Raw genomic sequence first — 14,681 nt, 5'->3', positions numbered from 1 at the left:
TGTTGGCTTTGCCTCTGGCTTGGAAATAACTTTCTCCTGAATTAGTTTTAGGATAAGTTGTCCAGAGGTAAAGTCAAAGGCTCCTACCACATTCCAACATACCATTTGAAAGTAGCTATAATAGGGTTATTTCAGGCAGCTTAGCAGCATGTGACTACGTCATGCAACAGCTGCTCTAGAACTTTGTAGAGCATTTGTATTTCCATTCCCAGCACACTCTGAGGATTTCCTCATCAGCCTGTTTGCATCCTTATAGCTCAGTCCATGCTGATATCTTGATTGAGACAGATTCTGGTCACTGTAAAGACTGCTATATCTATAGTGACATATGGATATTGGCTGTACTATGTATGCACATGACCAAACAAAAGAGGAGCAATGGAGACAGACAAGATGAAGTTGTGTCTTAAGAATAGGACTGGAGAAACAGCTGTTACAAAATATTAATCAGGAAATTCAAAGGCAAATGTAAACAAGCCTAAAGAAGACCAACTCACTACCACAACCACCCCCAACAAGTTAAAAAAAAAAAAAAAAAAAAAAAAAAAAAAAGCTTCTTCCCTACTTTGTAATGTTCCTCCTATCAAATTATATCATATTCTTGTTTTAAGTGTTGTCTTTGGTCATGATATTCACATGCACTCAAATTCCAAAGGGAAAGTCAGTGAAACATGTTAAAATACAAATGAGATGTTGAAATCTCATCAAAAAAATAAGAAAAGAACTGTAGGAGATTTAAGCATGTGATACTTGAAAGATTTCACCCAAAGTACTCTGAGAAAGAATTAGAAATGAATCTGTCATCAGTACCGTGATATCCTTCATTTTAACTTTGCTATGAAGCAATGGAAATTCAAAGGCAATAATCCTGGCATTTGGGATATGATCATAAAGCTCTCCAGTTTTGGTGCATTTTTGGATGAAGTCCAGGCAATGCTGGTGAGCAATCAAACTTTATCAAGGACATTGTGAGGCATTGGTAAAAAAAAAAAAAAAAAAAAAAAAAAATTCATTTTCATCTCAGTGAGTCACTAGAAGTAACATTTGCACAAATTTCAGTTGAAGTAAAAAGGGTATTGTGACTGTGTTTAAATCAGTGGACCTGAAAACACTTCCAAGATATTAAATACAAGTCCATGTCCTTAAACATCCTTACTTGAGGAGAGGAATTTTTACATGCAACAGCCATGATGCTCTGATTTCCACTGAAAGGAAACCCAGCCCACAGATCAGCATCTTCCAGACACGTCCTTAATATGGAACAACCTGATAGGCATTGTGCACAACCCAGACAGTCAGAGTCAATGCATCTGTCAACCCAAATTTCCTTCTCTAAGTAGGACTGAGCATAATCATTAAAAAAGATCAATATAAAACTATTGTGTAGCACTTTGATTTCCTCATTGCACTTGATTTGGTTTTATTTAATATGACTTAATGAAAAAATATTTTACAAATGTCATGAAAATTTTCTGCATGAGTGGAAGACCTGAGACAGTTTATGCATGTAAAGGCAGTGTTTTGAAAACTTCACTTTCCCAGAGAGTTTTAATTTCTCAAGGGAATCAGGATTTCCTACCCCTATACTCAGCTTATTAGCACTGTATAAATATAAGTCAGGACACACCGGATTTACCAAGGTAAATGTGTGTTCCCTGAAAAAGAAATCATCCATATTTTATCTCAAGGACTTTTGCACTGACAGCAAAATGAGCAGCTAGCTGTGCACCTCCACCGTGTGACACAGACCCACCTGGAGCCCTGACAACAGAAAAATGTTGGACATGTCCCCAGTTGTGTAACTGGACTGAATTCATATAAAATAGAAACTTAAGTTACAAAATAGGCACATTTGCATATACATTGCTTCTGGGACTGATACTAAAACTGGAGGAAAGAGGATTATGCTTATGTGGAAGCTGGAAGATGAACTCTAACATGATATGTAAGTAAGAAAATTATCCTTTTTCATATTTTCATGATTGCTAAAACATCTCTCCAAAAAGTTCATTAAAAAAATAAAAAGGAAAGAAAACAGTAAATAAGGTAAATAAGGTAAAGATTTTCAGAACTGCACCAATAATGTCATGGGCTTCTTCAGTGACTTCGCAGTAATTGGCAGTGTCTTGGCATAGTCAGGGGTCAATAAGTGTCCTGGCTCACCTCTCTATTCATCAGGTACTGTGATATTGTGTATCAGTGTATACCTGTTGGTCAGCCTACTTATCGTTTCCCTGGATGATTTTGATTTCATCAAGAGAGACATCTGAGGAGAAGAAAAGGACTGAAAGATTTTGTCATTATTTGTATCATTAAAAATTACTTCAGTGGATTTTGTATTTGTATTCACAGCTCAACAAAGCCTCATTTCTCCCTTGGGCATGTTCCACCATGGGAACTACTCCCAGGGGCACTAATGACGTTCACCTACCCAGAGGTGATTTAAACTATTTTTGATAATTCCACAGTCAAAGCCATATATTGCAGATATTTTATCTATAAGCACATCAGACTGTCTGAATTTGTTATTTCTTGGTATTGTTTATACCATAAGGTATTTCTTTCCACTTTGTATTCTTTCACCCTAACTGTATAAAGATAGTTAAGTTAGTTATTTAGAGCACTGACAGCAAAAATGTAGATAGAAAGGAAAAGAAATTGATTTTTTTTTTTAGTTTTATGAAAAGAAGCTGTATACTTTCTCCTATAAAAAGTCACACAGCTCTCCTCAAAAAGTTCCTCTAAGCTTTCAGTATCTTTACTGCATTTGCGAAAGCCAAGACAGCTGGTCAAACCAGAACTGAGAAGCATGTATCCACACTCATAACAACATTGCTCTGATCTCTGTACCTCACCTGCCGAGCTCATTCTGAGAAAGTCAGTATGAATAAACTGGTTAAGCACATTTTGAAGGACAAGCAGAGAAGAATACACAAACACACACACACACAAAGCATGCAAGTATGCATTCCAGCCAATGGAGAAGGTAAATGTTTCCAAGTCCTGAAGCCAAAAAAGCTGCTGAAATATGAGATAACATTCAACAAAAGATCCCTGCATCAGGATCTCTTTCTGAATACGATTTTCATTATTGCTTATTTTTCATAAAAGAGAGAGATGGGCACAAGGTCAATGGAGTGTCAGTGTCACAAAGAGAGAGTAGGTCCTGGCTCAAATGCTAGGAGTGGGTATAATGAGTATAGGAAAGTATAAAATCATTCAAAGAGGGCTACAGGTGGTATCAGGCATTATGGAGTTTGAAAGCAGACGGACTGTTTTTATATTCAGCCTTGTGCATGTAGAATGGGAAAAAAAAAAAAAAAAAAAAAAGAAGAAAATAAAAGACAAAAAAATAATAATAATAAAAAAAGCCCCAAAGCAGCTGCTTCAGTGTTAGATTCTCTCTCAAAAGCAAGCAAATGAACTTGAAATCCATGTCTGTGGTGTAAATGCATGCAGGATCTGTGCTCCAAAGAAGCACATCACCCACTTGAACAGATTACTACAGATACAGACAAACCATTTTATGGATGTACTGGGTTCAAGGCTCTGCTAGGAGGACAATTAAGAATGATGTGGGAGACAGGACAACTAATTTTTACCTAAGAGATGATTACCTACTTACTAGGTAAGTCTTGTGTGTATGTTTCATCCTGTCCTGTCCTGTTTCATCTTCTTCTGCCCTTACAGTTACCTTTGAATCACTTGATCAAGGATTTACCGAGTACCCTGGCAGCACTGTAGAGTCACAAGATCTTCAATCTCTCCCTCCTCAAGGAAAGACCAATACATTTACATTTAGGAGTATGTTCAAGGACATATGTGGGACTGGCCCACTGTATCTGAATCCCTTTACAACTAGAAGCATCAAAAATCCTGATCTATCATATCAATGGCAAGCAAAAATTAGGTTATAGTTATGCCTTTTCTCTTTTAAAATCTAAGCACAAATACACAGTATTATCTGGCATACTAATCATTATGCAAAACATATGCATTTTAGCCCTGTGTTTTGCCAGCCATACTCCATATTCCTTTCTTCCATCATTTCTTTCTGTCCTGTAACACATTCAGGATATCTACTCTCTCTTTTGTATATATTAGGAAAGTAATTCACACAATAAAAACTTGTATAATAAACAAGTTCTGCAATTGGTTCTGCAATTCTACTATAATGTAAAACAAAAACAAAAAATAACAAAAACTAATAATAATAATAATAATAATAACAATAAAATATTGTCAATAGAAAAGGAGACATGGAAGAAAAACAAAGCATGAATCCCTGACTACACAAATACAAAATTAATGTGCAAATACATTCATAAATTAAAGCATTGAGTTCTGATTACTGTTATTTCTGGAGCTATATTATTCATTGTTTGCTATGTTGTACTGAATTATATTGCAGTCTTGTGTGAATTCCCTGACAGCTATGTAAAAATGCTCATTTCTCTTGCAGCTTTCATGAGTTTTAGCACAAGTAATCTTTTGTACCTAAACTGCTGTATCTGTTATACAACATAGTTTTTTCTCCCCTTCTAAAAAGTTTTTTTTTTTTTTAATAATTTTAATACAAAGAAGTACAAGAAAATTCAATATAGATACAATGACATGCTTAGTAAATAGAGAATAGAGCAGAATAGTTTGTCAACATATCCTCAGCTGAAATCATTTGACAAACCTTTATGACTGACTAATAGAATTAAGGGAAATGAACAATTCAGTATGATTGATTTCCAGAGCGTAAAAGAGCTAAATTCACCAGGGTAACTTTTAAGCAGATGAAATCAACCACAGATTTATTGGGTCTGCCAGGTCTCTGACAGCTTCACCAGCTGAAACTCTGCTTTGTGAATAAGATCCAAAACCCACCCGTTCTTCCTCATGTGTTAACCACCATTTTTATAAACTTAAATTGCAGCCTATGTTACATATGGAAGGCTCCTACCTCACACAGATGGAAGTGGAAATTGCAAAGCCATCAAGCACCATGCCCTTTACCAACACGATGATATTTCAGAAACACCTGTGCTAACCACCTAACCTACTGTGAAAATGCACATTATTCTGCAGCCTTTAAAATTTTTCATTTGTTACCCGTGGTGAGGAAAAGAGGAGGTGAAGTGGCTGCATACCAGACTACAGAATTAACAACAACAACAAAAAACACTGAGACAATGGATTTTAACTCCTAGAAAGACCTTTTGATAATCTGCCAGAAAGGTACCCTGGAGCTTCTTCACCTGTTGATCAATGTATCCTTGCTTCCACATTGATATTTAATCACTTTCTAATGGGACTGGGAGGAACTTCTAAATGTAACCCCAGTGAAGAGTGCTGTGAAGAGCTTGTGCCCACAGTTTGTTACTTTCACACAGCAAACTAAGATGAATGTTAAGGCTTGCTTGTTTTATAAAATCTAATAAACCCCACCCCATACAGGGAGAGCACATAAGAGGAAAGGCAAAAGATGGTTCATGAACATAAAGCACATGGCAATGCTATCAAGCACATGAAGTTACCCAGTAAACTATGAAGTGCTATCAGAAGAAATAACTCAGCCTTAAAGGACCCTGGATTAAGCTATCAGTTTGGAGAAAATAGTTGCTTTAGTGACAGAAAAAGAGACCAAAGAATCTCAGTTAACTGCTGGCACAGTAGGCTATAAAGTGACCTGCAGAGTCTCAGCAAGAGCATACTGAACAGTGAATCATTTTCATGAATGAAAAGTAAAAAGCTCCCTCAGTGAAGACAAAAGAAAAGAAGAAAAAATGAAGGGCTCATCAGATAACTTTATCTGTAAGACTTGGGACAGAAAAGGAAACCATGAAGAAAAATGGGACCAAACATACAATACAGATTCTCAAAAAATGCTGGAATACTATGTGAAAATGTATTCTTATAAATATCAAAGCTGTAAATTTCCACAAATACTCATGTGAATACACTTATTCAGAATCTACATGCAAGGGAAATATATATAAATATATATATATACAACTCATGTTCATGTCCATGTGAAGCTACAGCTCCCTAATTAGGCATAAGAAACAGTTCTGACTAATGCAACCAGTTGTGGAGGGTGACCAGGATTTTACAAATGAGATTCGGAAGAGCCCATTAAAAAGCAAACTGACATGCCAAAGCCAGAAACAGAAGCAAAACATGCCAGGTTTTGATGAAAAGGTGGGTACCCACCATTAGCTGTATTACAGAGAATGTTTTTGATACTTCCAGCAGGAATACTCCTGCAAGTGTTTATTGGCATAAGTATTCCAGGTACGTTCTCTTTTTACCAATTAGTAGGCAGCCATGTATGATCTCTGCCTACAAAAGACCTTAATGTTGAATCTTTGACCCCCAGAAGTCACTCATGCTGTTTATCCTGCTGAAACGTTCATTGGCCTGTGCTGAGCAAAAGGTTTCACGTGGATCAATGAAAAGGAAGAAACAAGATCAAAAGGAAGAGGCCAATTAAGAGGTGTTGTGGCTGATGTAGTAAAGAATAAGAAGATATTTACTTTACAAGTTTTAAGTTAGACAAGATGCAATCAATAAAGCTAGAAAGAACAATGCTACAGAATACGACCAAAAGCTGGGTAATTCAAAAAATATTCACTATAAGGCCAATAAGGAAAGGGCAAACTTTGCACGTGGAGTGGAAGATTGGGAAGAATTCAGTCCAGCCATGAACGGGAAAGGAGTTAAAATAATTACAGGGGAACAAATTATAATCTGTTATGAACAACTATTTCATTACTTCTTCCTGGTTACCATCAGCAAACATTCTATCCCAGAGTTGGAAAAAATGCAGTGGAAAAATGGAGTGTGGAATGGCTGACAGTGACGGAGGAGAGAAGGATCTGGGGAGAAATAATTATTGAAGAACGTGGTTTTATTTAATACTGTAAATTGAATTTGGGCATGGAACACAGATCTCTAGAATGACAAAAGCATGCCCCAAAACGTAATAAAGATACTTCGAACACCAAGAAATGCCTTCATAGTGTAGAGCTTTTCCTCCAGAAATTTTTAGAGATAATTTGTCACTTTTTATAAATGTCAAGGAAACTTAGTTTTGTCTGTAGGATCTTTGAATTTGTTGCCAAAACTGTCACAGAAACTGCACTAACAGTTTGATCCAAAGGTCACTGAAGTCAGCAGGAAGAATACCACTTTTTATGGGGCTTTGGATAAAACAAAAATACGCCCTGTCCATATTTTAGTATTGAATAAATAAAATTCAACAAGAATGATAGGAAAAAAAAGAGAAGCGAAAGTAAGAAACAAACAGCCCTAAAATTAGAGTCACCACATACTTCCTCTCTACCATTATAACTGTTATTTTCAGAAGAGAAGGGAACAGCAAACTCCCTTTCACTACAGCCTATTTAAGTACATCAGGGATTGCACTCTCGCATCAGTCCTGTGTCCCCTCCTTTACTAAAGAGCTTTGCTTTGAGCTACATACTTCTGTGCTCCTCTTGGGACGGTCTAGAGCATATAATTGGATCCACTTCATATGGAGAAAAGAGCCTGTTAACCAGCAGTCAGTTGTAACAGCAGATGCTCATTCCCTTGCAAAAATAAAGACAGAGAGTTCCCATCATTCATTTAGAACTATAAACATAATAGTCTGGGTACATTTTCTGCAGCTTTCATGTGCATGTGGTGGTACAATTTCCCTTTCCGAGTCAGTGCTCAGGCTTTCAAAAAAATGATTCATTGCCCTTAAATAATGGTGTAACGGTTAGTGAGAATCACTAAAGTCATCCCTGCCAGTTGGCGGTAGCTCCTTAGCGATATGTCACTGAAGTAATTATATCTTGGTATAGATTAGCACAATGTATCATCCAAGTGAGAGTCCTTGATGATGTACTGGTGAAGACAGGACTGTCCAAAAAGAAGAGATAGATTCAGAAGGCAGACAGCTTGTTTCTGATTATGCAAAGGGGAAAAGGACTTCCAAAGAGAGATGGAAGTTATACAGGGCATATCACTTCGTAGGATGATGTAGGTGAACTTAGTAAAGTCGGACAAAATCATGATCCTGCTGAAAGACCCTGCTGCCCTCTGTGAAAGTAAATCCATTTCTTTCTTCACAGCACACAAGGATACATAAAATCCTCATCTGAGTACTCATGCTTGAGCAACTTGCACTAGGTTAAAAATGAATTTCATGGTAAAATCTCTTGTAAAGGATACTCATCTCTCTAAGGGTGTTCAGGTGACCACCGCAGTTCTGCTAATTATCAGCCTTTTTTCTTCTTTTCTTTCTTTCTTCCTTCCTTTCTGCCAGCTTTTCTATCCAGTTAATCTACAAGCTTTCTTTATACCCTAGGTAAGTAAAATTTGGTATTAAAAGGGTTAATAGGGTGAACAGCACATTGCTTAAAATACATAATCTCCCACAATAGCATCTCTTCCCTCAGAATTACGTGTGCCACGGCACTGCAGAGTCTGGGACCAAATGTTCATCTGTGCCCCATCTGTGCAGGTAGTTGTCATGGGTAGCCGCATTCATACCCACAAATGCCTGAAGCTAGGAAGCTGGTAGGGCTAGAGTAGTTCTTAAACAGCTAGAGATTTGCTTGTCGTATTCCAGGAAAAAACTGAAAGCGTGCAAACTAATTCCATGTGTTGAGGACTCCATTTCATCATGCTGCATAAGGGATTCAGATTTCATAGCCAGAGCTTTCCCCCCTGCGTGCCAGAATGGCACCAACTGCTTTGCCTTTTGGCCTTTAGGCGTACAGAGAAAACAAACAGGGTTTGGGCAACAGAGAGAAAGATTTTCTTGAAATAGCTTGTTCCCTTGGCACTATGCAAAGCCAGCACAAGACTGCCGGCAACATAAGCAGCCACCAAGGGATAGCATAAAATCAAAGGGATAGCATAAAATCAAAGCAAGTGCAGCTTTAGTGTCTGTCTAAGCTGCAAAATTCAACTAACATAGCAAAATGGGAGTATTAACCTTAAGATTTTATACAGCATTCAAATGACTTTAAAGCCATTTGGAAAAGTAGTTATTTTAACAAAATACTGTAGCTCAAAAGGAGGATTTTTGTTTGCCTTTTTTTTTAAAAAAAAAAATATATATATATCTGGAGGTAGGTGGAAGGAATCTTTTTTTCCCAGAAATTTCAGTCTTTGTAGCATAGCCAGAGAAGAGATCAAATATTAGCCTTCTGTTTCATTCCTCTACACATCCTTCTTATAAAGAAACTGCAGATTTCAGAATAACAAGAGTTAATCAGGTCTTTTAGTCTTGATTTCTGGCCTTTCATTCTGTTTCACGCAAAAACACGGTAATGTCTCCCATTTCAGAACAAATCTGAAGAGCATGAAAGGAACCAGAGTCTGTTAGTCATGGACAGGAGTTCATCACACTCTCCCTCTCAGCTCCCCCTTCCAGTTAGTTTAGTGCTATGCTAAATACCCAGGGATAATCTATGGTATAAATACATATATATATATAGAGAGAGAACTATCAGGAGCCCGCAGGGACAAGCAATCCTCCTGTGTTTGCAGCAAACCCCAGTGCTACACGAGGGCAGCACACTCACACAGGCTAGCATGCACAGCTGAGGTGGCAGCAGTTTGCCTCCGCACCTGCAAATACACACACAGGCAAGCTTCCTCCCTTGTATGCACATGTTCTCATATCCGTTAGTGTCTTACAGCAATCTGGAGTTCATACTCTTAGTGGTGAATATCAGTAGCCTTTTTCAAAAAGCAGCTTTTACCATACTGAGTAATTTTTGCTTAGATGGAAGGCTAGTATTTTAAACCTCAGCATTTCTTCTCAGCAGCAGCAAGATACAGAAGCATGGATCAGTAGGCAGGCAGATGTTTACTCACTAACAGGTACCATCTGGACTAATTTCTATAGGTGGCGATGAACACAGTAGCTTAAAAGTCTCTGTGGAGGCTGCTTTGCAGATGGGGATTTCTTAGACACCCATGTCCTCCTGCTCAGACAGCTCTGTCTGAACAGCACTACCTCTGGGAGATTAGGAGCTGACTCAGGAAACCAGAAAGCAGGTGGGCCACAAGACAGGGCACACATTGTGTGAGTGCTTGGTGTAGGAGTACAGCACACAGATTTAGGTCACTTCATAGGGTTGGGGACGCCAAGACTACCAGAAAGAACAGGGCAGAGCTGGGTAGAATCTATAACGCTTCCCTTGGGGCTCTGTGTGCAATGATCCAAAGCTCAGCACGCTCTGCAGATTAGGCAATAGGAGTAGTGATGCCTCTGACTGGTGTTTTCCACTTCCCAATAACTATTAGATGAAGGAACGAGTCAAGCAAATGCAGCTCTGTGCTGTGCTGAATAATCACAAAGCATCCATGGGTGGGCATTGGGAATTCTGCTGTAAGAGAAAACTAGCATTAAAAAAAATAATAAAAAAATAAAAAATAATAATAAGAAGAAAAAGCTGAACCCCAGCCCTTTCCCTCAATAAAGCCTGTTTTCTTAATGAGTCCACTGCTCAATCCATTTCTGTCCACCAGCCAAAAAAACAAGATATACAAAAGCACAAGATAAATCATCAGAAATCAATTGACTATTCCCCAAATACCCCAATTTATGCCTTTGTTTTGCTACAGTAGGAAATAATGAGACTAAGAAACATACCCTCATTTATAAAGCTTAGCCTGCCAAGAGGAGGGTGTTCTGTTTCTTTCAGCAAGTGGGATTTAGCAAAACAACACTAGAGAAATTAGATGCATACAGTTTTTTAACGATACATTGCTTCCTATTTATTGAGGAATATATAACTGTGCCCAGAAGAGAAACAAGAAGCCAACAACATGAAGCCTCACACAACCATTTTAATTTGACTGGCAAAACATTAAAAACCCTTCACTGCAATGAGTCCCACAAAGTCCAGGTGTGCTTTGTGTCAGGAGTGTACAAGTCCCACAGTGACTGAGAGATGACAAAACAAAACAGCTGCTGAAAAAGAAAATATAACAAAAGAAAAGAGGAGTGGTAGGACAGGACGATCTGGCCAGCCAAACAATGAGACTGCACCGTATATCCATACGTGCCTGATCTTTTTATTACAAGAGAAATTTAGTAGGTGTTTTGACCACATAAACACCCTGTGTAAAACTGCACTACAGATCCTCTCTTGCATCATGAAACAGAATTTTAAATAAATAATTACAATAAATATTTAATAATACACATTTAAAAATTGAAAATGGTGTTCCTAGGTATTCACACCACTTCTATTTATGATTCTGAATTGATTAATAGACTACCACTTCTAACAGTAGAAAATAAAAAGTAGAGAAAAATACAACCTTTGCCACACAGCTTTACTTTGGATATGTTGAATTACTTGAACTGATCATTAGAGACACAGAAATTTAATCTCTATAATTTTGACATTAAAACAGCAGAGACTGGCAATAGGAGACATTCTGAAATGATACAAGCAAAACATCCATAACAAAATCATATCAGTGAAATTTTTCACTTACCTAAAGCAACATAATGTTTTATGTTTCTGAGTTATGATTTTTTTTTTCTTTCAGCAAAAGGCAGGTTGAAAAATTAAAAGTGTCACTGTTTTTCTTTTTAGAAACATCTACTGAATTAAGAATGCCCTTCCCACTGAAGCAGAACGGGCCCAAAAAACATCAATGTTTTTCAAAACCATATTCTACATGCTATTATGCTGAAATGAGATGGTCCCTGCTTGAGAAATTTATTTGGAATCCAGATTTCAGCACTTTTTCTCATAACAAACAGTCATTTTCTTCAGGAAAAATCTCATTAAAGCAAAGTTCTTAGCTAAGATATTTAAAACAATAATACCTTCTGCAACTAAGCTATTGCTTTTGAAGCCAAGGTCCTTAAAAAATAAAGTAAAATATTTTTGTTTAACTTTTCTTAATATTCACACTCAATGGCTGTTTTGCTGAGAAGTAAAAAAGGTATAGCTGCAAAAAGAAGTTATTTTTTCTCATCCACTACTAACCTGTTTCACAAGCTACATGAGAAAATGGTCTCTTGCTCCAGCTTTCAGAACACTCAAGGACTGTTGCTGATATGCTGGGCCCAAGTCAGACACAACATGGAAACCAGGACACTGGCCATAACCTCTACCTGTGTGCTCCTCAGCTGAGAAGTTTTATCAGAATATGAAGACCTACGATGCATTCTTCAGAATCTATCACTTTATGACATTGCTTTGCACTAAGAGATTAATCTGGAAGCTTTCCTTTGATATGCTTTTGCAGGTTTTGGTGATTATACGAGGTTCACAATAAAGAACTCTTATTAGATGACACTGATGTGCTATAGAATCAGAGAATCATTAAGGTTGGAAAAGACCTCCAATATCATCTGGTCCAACCATCACCCTACCACCAACGTCACCCACTAAACAATGTCCCTAAACACCATGTCCAATATTTTCTTAAACATCCCCAGGGACGGTGACTCCACCACCTCCAAGGCAGACAGACACAAGTCCTAGTAGTAATTCAGTAAGACTCCAGAAATGGAAACATTTCTGAAATTAAAACATTTTTTCCAGGAACTCTCCTGATCCCATTTCTTTCTAAGAGACATCTTTCTCACAATGAGAATTACCCTGGAATGCAGTTTTATTTGCTTTTTAAATCAAGCCACAACACTTTTGGAACTCAGCATAAGACGTCTCTTTTGCAACCATCTCAGCAATCAACCCCCAGCTTTTGTTTAAAAATTCAGTGCTCCAAAAATACATGAAATAAAAGCACACTGAATCCCTGCCTTAAAATATTAGCAATGTAAAATATGTGAATCATTCCAGGGATCACAGGTATTCCCAGCCTCTCATAAGTACAGACATTTCCATGAAACTCAGATAGGGAAGTTCTATACATCTCCAGATTTGGAGGAAAAGATGGAATAACATAATTTGAAGTAAATAGCTATTAAAATATGCAGTGACAATTGGTAGGTCATATCCTTTAGAGCCATATCAGTGGAAATGTCCCACCTACATGTTTTTTTATCATTGCAAGCTCCTGTGGCAGTTAATATCACTGGAAGTCATGAATATTGCTCCATCCCAGTGAGCAAGCAGGAGAATACAACCCACGGTGCTCAGTAAGTCTGTGTCTTGTTCTAGTGGCTGGTAAAATATTAGTTCTATTAAAGTTGGCAGGTTAAGGCTGGAGGCTTAAACTCTGCAAATGTACCTGCATATTTTTCAATTACCTAAGTGTTAGCAGGAGACTACAGAGGTCCCAGACAACCCCTAAGGCATCCTAATGTCTTCAGATATGCTACTTTGAGCCTAATAGACCCACAGAGACTTTGTTAGAGATGCATAAAATGATTGCCTCTGGCTCACTTTGTTCGGCCACCTCCAAATGCTGGGGTGTTGCAATGCAGAGTGTTGCAGAGTCAAAGTGCCTTTCTGGATCCATCCTTTGCATCCTGAAGCAGAATCTCTGGTTGGATGCAATTCTCATTTTAAACAGGAATTTCATCACTGGTATCACCTGGCCTTGCATTAGGACTTTAGAGGGAAGTCTCCCAGTCTCACTCCTTTATGATGACCTATATTCAAACAAGAATAATATTTTGGAGAGTTATTAGAGGTATCCTTCTCCTTGACTTTTTAGCATTAGTTTTTTTACTATCATTTCTCTTATCTTACTAAATGGAGGCAAAACCTCCTACAGAAGATTTCTTAGTTGATGCTAAGCTAATGAACTTGAATGAAATTAACAGTGGGTGAGGGCAGCTTGGGGAATTCATTTATTTATTTATTTTTAATACTAATTATATTTGTCCTTAATAAATATCAAAGAGAGCACAGGACTATACCCAGAGTGCCTTTTTATATTTTGTTGGGTAAGGAATTACAGGAATAAATGGACAAAACCTGTTACACATTTCAGGTTGATTTTATTTTCTTCCACAAGAAGTGCTGCAGCCTGGTATGTTTTTGGACTTGATGTTCCATCACTTTCCAGTGCTGAAACTATCCTTCAACGGTACACATTTACAGAAGAAAAAAAAAAAAAAAAAAAAAAATGCCCCTCTCAGTGGGATTTAAGTGACATAACCACATGCGTTGGCTGTCCCAGTAGTGAAGGAGCCCTGCGCCTAAGCCGAAGAGACATCAGTAGAGTACTCCCATAAAGGAACAAGGCCGAGACATGTAGTTTCAAATTAAAATATTGCTTCAAATAAACTACATCAATGGCTCTGGTCTTCAGATCTCTGAAGGTCAGAATTGTTCTGATTATGGTTAAAATAGCAGAAGAGCTAGAAAAGCAAGCTTGCATGCAGCCCCAAGCCTCTTTTCTTGGATTTATGATTTTACCCTTGAGACATGTCTTAAGTGCATTTCACAATTCACCTACACTGTGGGTCATGTAACTGCTAGAAACATTTAAATTAAAGAGATGCCAAAAGTGTTTAGAGAAGGTTGCAGAAGGTTCAGTCTGAAGTACCTTCTTTATTGCTACAAACTATAAAAACTGCTGAAAAACAAAGAAGCCCTCCCATCCATTTTTTTGTGCACTCATGTTTCACAACAAAATGAAGTTTCAAATACAAGTGCAAACACAGGTGTGGACATGTCACGCAGAGGGCCATCAGTAATTAGCAACTGGAGATAAGGCTCCATGGAGGGCCACGGGAGCTCCATCTTCTCTTC

At 37.7% G+C, this 14,681-nt stretch overlaps 1 long non-coding RNA gene across 1 annotated transcript in view; it reads right to left on the bottom strand.

The window, feature by feature from the left end:
* Window positions 1-1,037: 1,037 nt before the first annotated feature.
* The window catches only part of LOC118170341, a 127,254-nt gene continuing 113,610 nt past the window's right edge, over window positions 1,038-14,681 (bottom strand). Inside the window, exon 4 of the long non-coding RNA XR_004752666.1 lies at window positions 1,038-1,266. This is a non-coding gene — a long non-coding RNA (uncharacterized LOC118170341). The remainder of the gene's footprint in view (window positions 1,267-14,681) is intronic.

The sequence above is a fragment of the Oxyura jamaicensis genome, chromosome 7 (assembly GCF_011077185.1).
Source record: "Oxyura jamaicensis isolate SHBP4307 breed ruddy duck chromosome 7, BPBGC_Ojam_1.0, whole genome shotgun sequence".
Taxonomy (NCBI): domain Eukaryota; kingdom Metazoa; phylum Chordata; class Aves; order Anseriformes; family Anatidae; genus Oxyura; species Oxyura jamaicensis.
This window is presented reverse-complemented; position numbering and strand designations above follow the sequence as displayed.